Raw genomic sequence first — 9,088 nt, 5'->3', positions numbered from 1 at the left:
GAAACAGCATGGGATAAAACCGGACTCTCTGATCACGGCGAACAATGAGGACTGATGAGAAGCCAAGGTCAATGACAAGGGGTTTTGATCCTACTTCATGTTCTGGCTTGGTGGGAGCCTAGCCAGTTTGGACGTTCACCTTCCTAGACATGGACGGAGGGGGGAGGACCTTGGACTTTCCACAGGGCAGGGAACCATGACTGCTCTTTGGATAGGAGAGGGAGGGTGAGAGGAGTGGGGGGAGGGGGAGAAGAGAGGGGGGAGGTGGAGAAGATTGGGGGAGGGGGAGGGAAATGGGAGGCTGGGAGGAGGCGGAAACTTTTTTTTCTTATTCTCAATAAAAAAAAGAAAAAAAAAGAAAAATATAAAATAACAAATCGGTTAATTTAAGATGTAAGAGCTATCTAGAGATATGCTTAAGCTATTGACCAATCAGTATTATAATTAATATATTTTCTGTGTGATTATTTTGGGTCTTGGAAGCCAGGAAATGAATGAACAGTCTCTGCCAACAAAAGAATGTGTTATGGTAAAAATATTAAAAAACTATGATCTCCCTAAAAGAATACGAATTCTTTAAAAGTAATTAATACAATTTTATTATCAAATAAAATGGTGATACATAGATTCTAATGGAACAATATACTATATAGTATGATACAATGTTTTAAATATGTCAATAACTATGAAATTTAAACAGTAAAAATTGTATATATTTTTGTATTTAAACATAAAGTCATCAGTGTTCACAGATTTCAGTAGACGTTTTTTCTCATGAAGAAAAATTGCTTTCTAAGAGTCACTAATATGTTATTCAGAAGGAAACAAATGAAAATTAGTGATAATTGAAATTTAGCTAGTGAAAGAAAAATAGCAAAGTGTAATATTAAATTGCTACAAAACACAAAATTGCTTGAAATTTAAAAGCAGAAAATAAGGCAAAACAAAAATTTTGCTATTTTCTGTTTTTGTAACATTAGAAAGAAACATACATTTCTTGGGAACTTACAAGGAACAGCAGTGACACAAAGACAGCTCCATTTCCATTCATGTGCATCACACATTTGCAAACAGATTCTCTATTCCATTTTCAGAATGGTAAGAAATCCAAAGTGAAATATCACCATATAATGAAATCCTCTCTCCCGTCCCTACTTAATCTCTCTTCCTGTCTCTCTTTGTCCCCGTTTCTTTCTGTCTTTATCTCTATCACCCCTCTTTCTCTCTCTGTCTTTCTGTTACTCTCTCTTCTCTCTGTCCTTCTTCCAACTCCATTGATTATCATCAGGTACCAATTTATTGCCATCAGCTTCTGTTTGTAAAGATGGTGAGAGCTTCTCATCTCTCTGTCCTTAGAATTTTCTGCATTGATTTCTACCTTTGTTTACTTCCTGAGTGTGAGATTCAAGCTTATCCTGTCCTCTAACTTTTATTTTTCCATTAGTAGTTCAGGAAACAATTTCAGTGGACAGGCTGTGCTCCTGTTAGTGGATAATCCATTACTTCCTGTGATTTCTTTCTTTAGAATTCAGCTCTGTTTTTACTTCTCAACTTGTGGAATTGATGAGAAAGTGGGATACAAGCCAGTTCATAGAGCATTGTTTATGGGAGACATAAGGTTCACTGCAAAATGTATCTTTTTTTTTATTTTCCATGAGAAACTACCTTCACTTTAATGGAAGAGAATATCTTAATAATAGTAATTGTACTGAATCCTAGAACTCATTAATTTAATAAAGTCCCAGTATATGCTTTCACCCATCATTTTTTTTATTCTTGTCTATAATTTTGATTCATGAGAATTGCAGAAATCTTCCTTAGTGTTTAAAATGTTATACTCAGATATTTTTTTACAACTAAAAATTTATTTACTTATTTAGTACTTAATATTGTCACTTTTACCCTTTTTCCCCCCTAGGAAAGAGATTTTTATTTTCTTTTTAATTAAAAATTTCCTTTTCCCTCCCCCCCCAAACCTCCCCCTCCCTCGCCAGTCCAAAGAGCAGTCAGGGTTCCCTGCCCTGTGGGAAGTCCAAGGTCCCCCTTCTCCATCCAGGTCTAGGAAGGTGAGCATCCAAACAGGCTAGACTCCCACAAAGCCAGTACATGCAGTAGAATCAAAACCCAGTGCCATTGTCCTTGGCTTGTAGGCAGTCCTCATTGTCCGCCATGTTCAGAGAGTCCGGTTTTATCCCATGCTTTTTCAGTCCCAGTCCAGCTGGCCTTGTTGAGCTCCCATTAGATCAGCCCCACCGTCTCAGGGGGTGGGTGTAACCCTCGCAGTCCTGACTTCCTTGCTCATGTTCTCCCTCCTGCTCCTCATTGGGACATTGGGAGCTCAGTCCAGTGCTCCAATGTGGGTCTCTGTCTCTATCTCCATCCATTGCCAGATGAAGGTTCTATGGTGATATGCAAGACATTCATTAGTATGGCTATAGGATCGGGCCATTTCAGGCTCTCCTCAGCTGCCCAAGCCCCAAGCTGGGGACATCTCTCTGGACCCCTTTAGAATCAAGACTATTGCCAACCCTAAAATGGCTCCCTCAATTAAGATATATACTTACCTGCTCCCATATCCACCCTTCCTTTATCCCAACCATCCCATTCCCCCAAGCTCTCCCCATCCTCCCCTTCTCACTTTTCTCTTCCCATCTCCCCCCAGGACCCAGCAATACCACTCTTGGGAATATACCCAAGAAATGCCCTATCATATTACAAAAGCATTTGTTCAACTATGTTCATAGCAGCATTATTTGTAATAGCCAGAACCTGAAAACAACCTAGATGTCCTTCAATGGAAGAATGGATGAAGAAAGTGTGGCATATATACACATTAGAGTACTATTCAGCAGAAAAAAAACAGTTTTATCCTTTTATATGATATCATTTAGTTGTTTTGGCCCACCTCTCCTCTGGGGTATTAAATTGAAGTCAGGTAACAGGGTAGTAAAATAACATACAGATTTATTTTTTATAGGATAGAATTTTATGTTTAGCTATTTTCTCCATCTTGGGTTTTTATTTTTATTTTAGTTTACAATGATTTAATGGCTCTGAGGTCAGTAAAAACAAAATGGAATGGATTTGATATTGATCATTTATGCAAAATTTTATGTTCACTATGTGAAGAATTTGATCAGTCTATCATAAATTTGCCCAATGCAGCATGACAAGATGTTAATTAGTAATGTTATTAAATAATTACAGAAATATTCATGCTAGTATACACAAATAGAGCTGTAACTTTAAAAATCAAGTTTTAAATTATTAAGCAATTGTCTACCTAAGCCCAACATTTCTTCCTAAAATCATTCATCTAATACATAATAAGAAACACCCTGAACAATTTCATTACTTGTAACATTTGTGAAAAGAATTGAACTTTTGTTTCATGTTTTCTTGTCCTAAATTTCATATTACATAAATGTAATACATTGCATTTTAGTATGAAAGTAATTAACATGTTTTTATATAAATTTTTTAAAAGTTTATTGTTGCACCAAGGAATAATTATATGTTTTTATTGTTCAAACTTTAGATGTCATTTCTGCTAATGTTACTTAGATTTAAGGTTTACCTTTCATCAGACTAAGTCAGAAAAATTAATTAACTATTTTGTATTTGCATTTACATTTCTAATTTAAGAACACTTGGATTTTTAATTCATTATTTTATCTTTTGTGATTTGTTTCCTTTTATTTTAAATTTTTCATAAAATTTTGAAAAATGTTTAAAAAAGGAAGGAATTTAAACATCTAACATCCCATTTTCACATATACAACACACATTAAGTTTCATGTACTATGCATATAAATATATTCTGAAAGCAAAACTATCAGTAATTGTGTGCAATGCATTACAAATTTTATGGCCTATACAGATAGCTCAGCAATTGAGAGAACTTGCTAATTAAAAAAAACCCTTTTATTGATTTTTGTATATTTCATATCACGCATTACGATCCTCCCTTATCTCCCTGTCGCCTCACATCTGCCCTTTGCCCTTGCAACCTCTCCCCACTCGTTCAAAATAAATGTAAAAGATAACAAAATGAAACAAAGAAACAAAACAAAAAGGAGATGACTCTTGGTGTGAAAGCTATAGTGTGGCAGTGGAGACTCAGAGCTGATCTTCTAATCCATTCATGTTTACCTACAAGAGTTCATTACCATAAGTCCTTGTTCTGCCTCAAAGCCTCTGGCTTCTGCTTCACCACCAATAACTGACTCTCACTGGAGCTCCTCATGGATACCCTGTTGCTGTCCTGTGTCCTGGATATCTGATGTTTTGGATCTGAAGGTTCGTCCCCTTCTTTCAGAGTTCCCAAATATAGTACCAAGAACACACATGGCAGTTCACAAGCTTCTGAAATTCCAATTCCAAGGGCTTTGATGCCATGTTTTTGCATCTGACAGTACCAGGCACCCACACTATGCACATACATATGTGTAGGAAAACACACATGAAGTAAAAATAGCAATTTAAAAGAATTTTGTCATTCATACATAAATATAATTTTAATAACTATACTCCAAGTATATGTCCACATCTTCTCAATAGTAACATTATAATTATAACCAGTTTAAATACATAGACACATAATATTATTGATAAATATTATGCACTATTATAATATTCTGAAAACAGCATTTAAAGGAAAGATTATAAGCTTGTGATATTCTGAGACTCCTACTATATCCTTCTGAGTCCTAGGATTATAGGTTGTACCACCACTCAAAACTTTGGAAATGAAGTTCTACAAAACATATGTTCGATATATTAGTTAAAATTGAGCTTTTGGTAAAGTTGGACTCAGTCAGAAGTGTATTTCTCGGAAACCATTTTGTCCAGTGCAGCATCTTTCAGACAGCATTCTTTCATCAGTAAAATTATATAACAGAACTATTATAAGTTTCCATGTCAAACAGCCCTGTGGCAGTTTGTAATTGGTATCTATAAAATTACAGGGAATTGCACTATTAGAAAGTCTGGCCTTATAGGAGGAAGTGAGTCACTGGGCAGATTTTGAGATCTTGACTGCTCAAAATACTCCCAGTCTCTCGGTTCACTTCCTGTGCAAGAAATAGAAATCTAGCTCCTTATCCAGGACTGTGTCTGCCTGCACACAGTCATGTCCTGCTATAATGACAATGGACTGAATTTCTGAACTGTAAGCCACCCAATTAAATGTTTTTCCTTTATAAGATTTGCCATGGTGTCTTCTCACAGCAATAAAAACCCTAACAAAACAAGATCCTATATATGTATCTTTCATAATATATGATCTTTTAAAAATTAGAGATATAATTGTCACTATAAAACAAAATATAAATATATGCCATTTTAATATAATTAGATGATTAAGAAAAATCATGAAACAAATAATATTATATATTGGCGGTTACTCAAAAAGTAACAGCTTCTTTCTGCTATTATTTCTTTGGTCACAGATGGGCAAAATGTTAGAAAAGCAAACATTGGGACTGACTTCATGAAGATTTATGCTCAGCATAAATTTCTTACAGAGATACATTAAATTGAAAACTGAAAACTCTAGTCCTTCAGTATAAAGAATGTTGTTATGAATATGTAAAGTTAGTGGCAAGTTTGAACTAGTCTTCTTGTTTGGATGTGATGTAGATTAGTAGTGAATTATCAAGCTGTATATAATATCATACATAGAATTTCCACACTTTTCTTTTAAGAAAGCTTGATGTGGTAGTTGCAAACGAAATATGACTGCAAATGTTCTCTTGTATCTGAATATAGAAAGAACTGTTTTTGTAACATTTGGAGCTCTATTGTTTAGTGCAATGAGATCCTATCTTTTATCATTTGTCAGGTTAATTGCGTAGAAGCCACAAATAATGCAGTCCCTTACCCAATTCAAATCTATCAGACGAATTGCTCATAACATATATAATATAACATCATTAACATTCTTATAAAAGCAAGAATAGATCACACAATTAAGAACAAGACTCACCATGAGCCCATGAATTATTCTCAGAATTAGACAGACATTCTCACAGATCACTGATGGACCTGGGAAAACATCTCAGAATTCTCATGAAGGTAAACACCTTACCAGGGATCAGGAAGAGCATCAGAATATGTCTGTGTGAACACTGACAGATGTATAGCAGTACAAGCCTAAAAGATGCTAAAAATGCTTAATTTCTGCTCTTAATTTTACCAAGTAAGTTATTTTTTTCCTGTTAAGAAAAGGAGATTAATTTCTTCTTTCAGGATTTTTTCCCATGTGTCTTCTTCATCTGACAGCTGAAAAAAATGCGTATCCTTATAAACATGCGTATCTAGGTAACTTTATATGGACTGAGCAGATTGAAATGATATATCTAGGTGTGTGTGTGTAATAGTAATAATTATATTAATTTTAAAAGTAAAAACAAATTAAAACCTAAACCAAAAGCCAATGATAGAATATTCAAATAATGCAAAAATATCTCAGACTTTGAATTTTTCTGCATTTGAAGAACCACATAAACTGGGTGATGATTCCACAAGCCTTTAATCCCAGCACTCAGGAGGCAGAGGCAGGCATATCTTTGTGAGTTTGAGGTTAGGCTCGTCTACAAGAGCTAGTTCCAGGATAGTCTCCAAAGCTACAAAGAAAACCTATCTCAAGCTCAAGAGACCATCTTGGAATTCTGTGCACACATTTTCACTCCTTGACCTGTACGATGAAAAAGGATGGGCGTTCATCTCGCTAATGTCACTGAGTAGCTGATCATTTTATAATAGTTCTGCTTTTTTCCCCTCATTTACCTTCATTTGATTTCAAGGAGTTGTAGAAGATGCCAGATAAATGTCATATCGATAGCCTGAGTATTTGCTGTAAAGCTGAGAGTTTTAATAACTTGCCTCCACGTATTTTGGTGAGTATTGTTCTTAAGTAGCACAGACTCTCCCTAAAAGCCCATTGTGGATGCAGAGTACCACCCTAAGTACTGACTAGGTGTTTGTTTTTACTTCTTTCATATATGTATTTTTTTTCCACATTTCATTCTTCATTTTAGGCACTCACTGCATGGTAGACATACTACCACTATTTGGGGTATGTTTTATGCTAGTTAGACCTCAAAACAACCTATCATTTATGTTACCGCCAATAAGTAAATAATCTGCAGAAAAGAGATAAGCACTGTGCCCAAGGATTATAGATTGACAGTAAGCCTGCTGAATTTCAGTGAGTCTTACATTATATCATATTGTTATTCTAGGCGAATCCTGACAGTTGAGCTATTTCAATGCAAGAAAATCCAGTGTATGAAAAGAAACCCTGCAAAGAGATATTGTTTTTCCTTTAAAATTTCCCACACCTAGGTAGTTAAGGAAATAAAAACGCTACATGGAATAGTTTAAAGGAAACATTTCTCAGCCTCTGACATACTTGCATTTAAATATTAATTAAACAGTTTCCTAATGTGGTTTTAGATACTTATGAGAGAAATGTAATTCACTGTCACAAATATTTTAAATGGATTAATAAAGATTAGAATTATTTTAATGTTCTTACAAATACTAAAGTTAATATTTTAATTTCAAAAGTAAAGTTGCAGTTAATTTAAATATCTCCATCACTTATTCTAACATTACAAACTCATTTTCCATCCTTAGTGATAGTTTTTTCCTTTTCTTTATTTTTACCAAATTCTTTCCATACTCTGTTCCCAGACTAGTCTCTTTTGTTTCTGGAGAAAAAGAAAAGAAAACTTGGAAAAGTTTCATTTACTTGTTAAGAGTAAATTTCAATATACAGAAATGTCTCACTGAGAAGTAAATATTTGATGGTATACAATGTCCTTATTTGGCCTTATCTAGGTCGTCTTGATCTTCAGTAGACATGATAGGGTGCCTATATCAAGGACTAATAGAAATTAAAGCACCTATTCTAAAACCTAACTGCTATAAACATCTAATATGCATGTCAATGACTTTTTTTTACAGTCAAACAAACTGTACTAAATATATTCTTGATTGCAGCAATGGTAATTATTGTCTATTTAATGGAATCAAGAAACCCTTAGATGATTGGCTGGCCATTTCTTTGAAGGCAATTATTGTCTACTTAATAGAATCTAGAAGCCTATAGATGGTACTCTTGACATTCCTTTGAAGGTTTTTATTGTCTGCTTAATGGGATCTGGAAGTATGGGCATTTCTTTGAAGGATTTTTTTTTTTACAGGTTAATGGAGGTTGGATAACTTACCCTAACTGCTCAACTGAATGAACAAGCATGTGAATGCAAGCTGAGCATCAGCATTCATCTCACCTTGAGTCCGCATGTGAATGTATTAGCATCTGCCTCAAGTTCCTGCAGCCATGACTTACCTACCTCAATGGGGTGTATCCTTGAAGCATGAACCAACGTGAATCCAATCCCTCTAGTTTGTTACATTTTTTTTTTCTGGCCTCATAGAAATGAGCACTTACTGATGCTTCATTTTTAAAGGTTTGAGAAGATGAATGTTCATGGCCGAGCAATTATCAGTGAAGCACACATACTTCACTTTTCTAAGAAGGAATATGGAGGAACCACAGAATTAAAACTAGGTTCTGCTCAACTTTATCTGTTAGCCATCCTGATAGACTTTATTACTGTTATTAAATAATAGTAAAATATATATCACATAAAATATCTTATTATTGACAGCATAATTAGACTTTAAAGCAAAAGTTATAAACCTTTATTCGCCATATGATAAATTTGGGGAAATGTGATTTTAAATTTTATTTATTGATTTATTCACTTATTTATTTAGTGTGTTCGTGCATGTGTGTGCATGCATGTGCATGTGTGAATTGTATGTTTTGTATATTTTCACAGGATTGTGTATTTGTATGTGTGCTTGCCAGTAAACATATACAGATGATACTGGAGGTCATGGGGTGATCTTGTTTGTCACTCTTACTTTGTAACAACGAGACAGAATTTCTCATTGAAACTGGAGATAGAGGAGCAGTCAGAAAATCCAGAGATCTTTCTGTATTCATTCCCCACAGTCCTGGGGCTAACACAGTAATGTAGATGATAAAAACTCAAGCTTGAGCCAGGTGGTTGTG

Source organism: Alexandromys fortis, unplaced genomic scaffold, assembly GCF_014885135.2.
Source record: "Alexandromys fortis isolate MF-2015 unplaced genomic scaffold, M_Fortis_MF-2015_v1.1 scaffold_142, whole genome shotgun sequence".
NCBI classification, from domain to species: Eukaryota; Metazoa; Chordata; class Mammalia; order Rodentia; family Cricetidae; genus Alexandromys; species Alexandromys fortis.
This window is presented reverse-complemented; position numbering follows the sequence as displayed.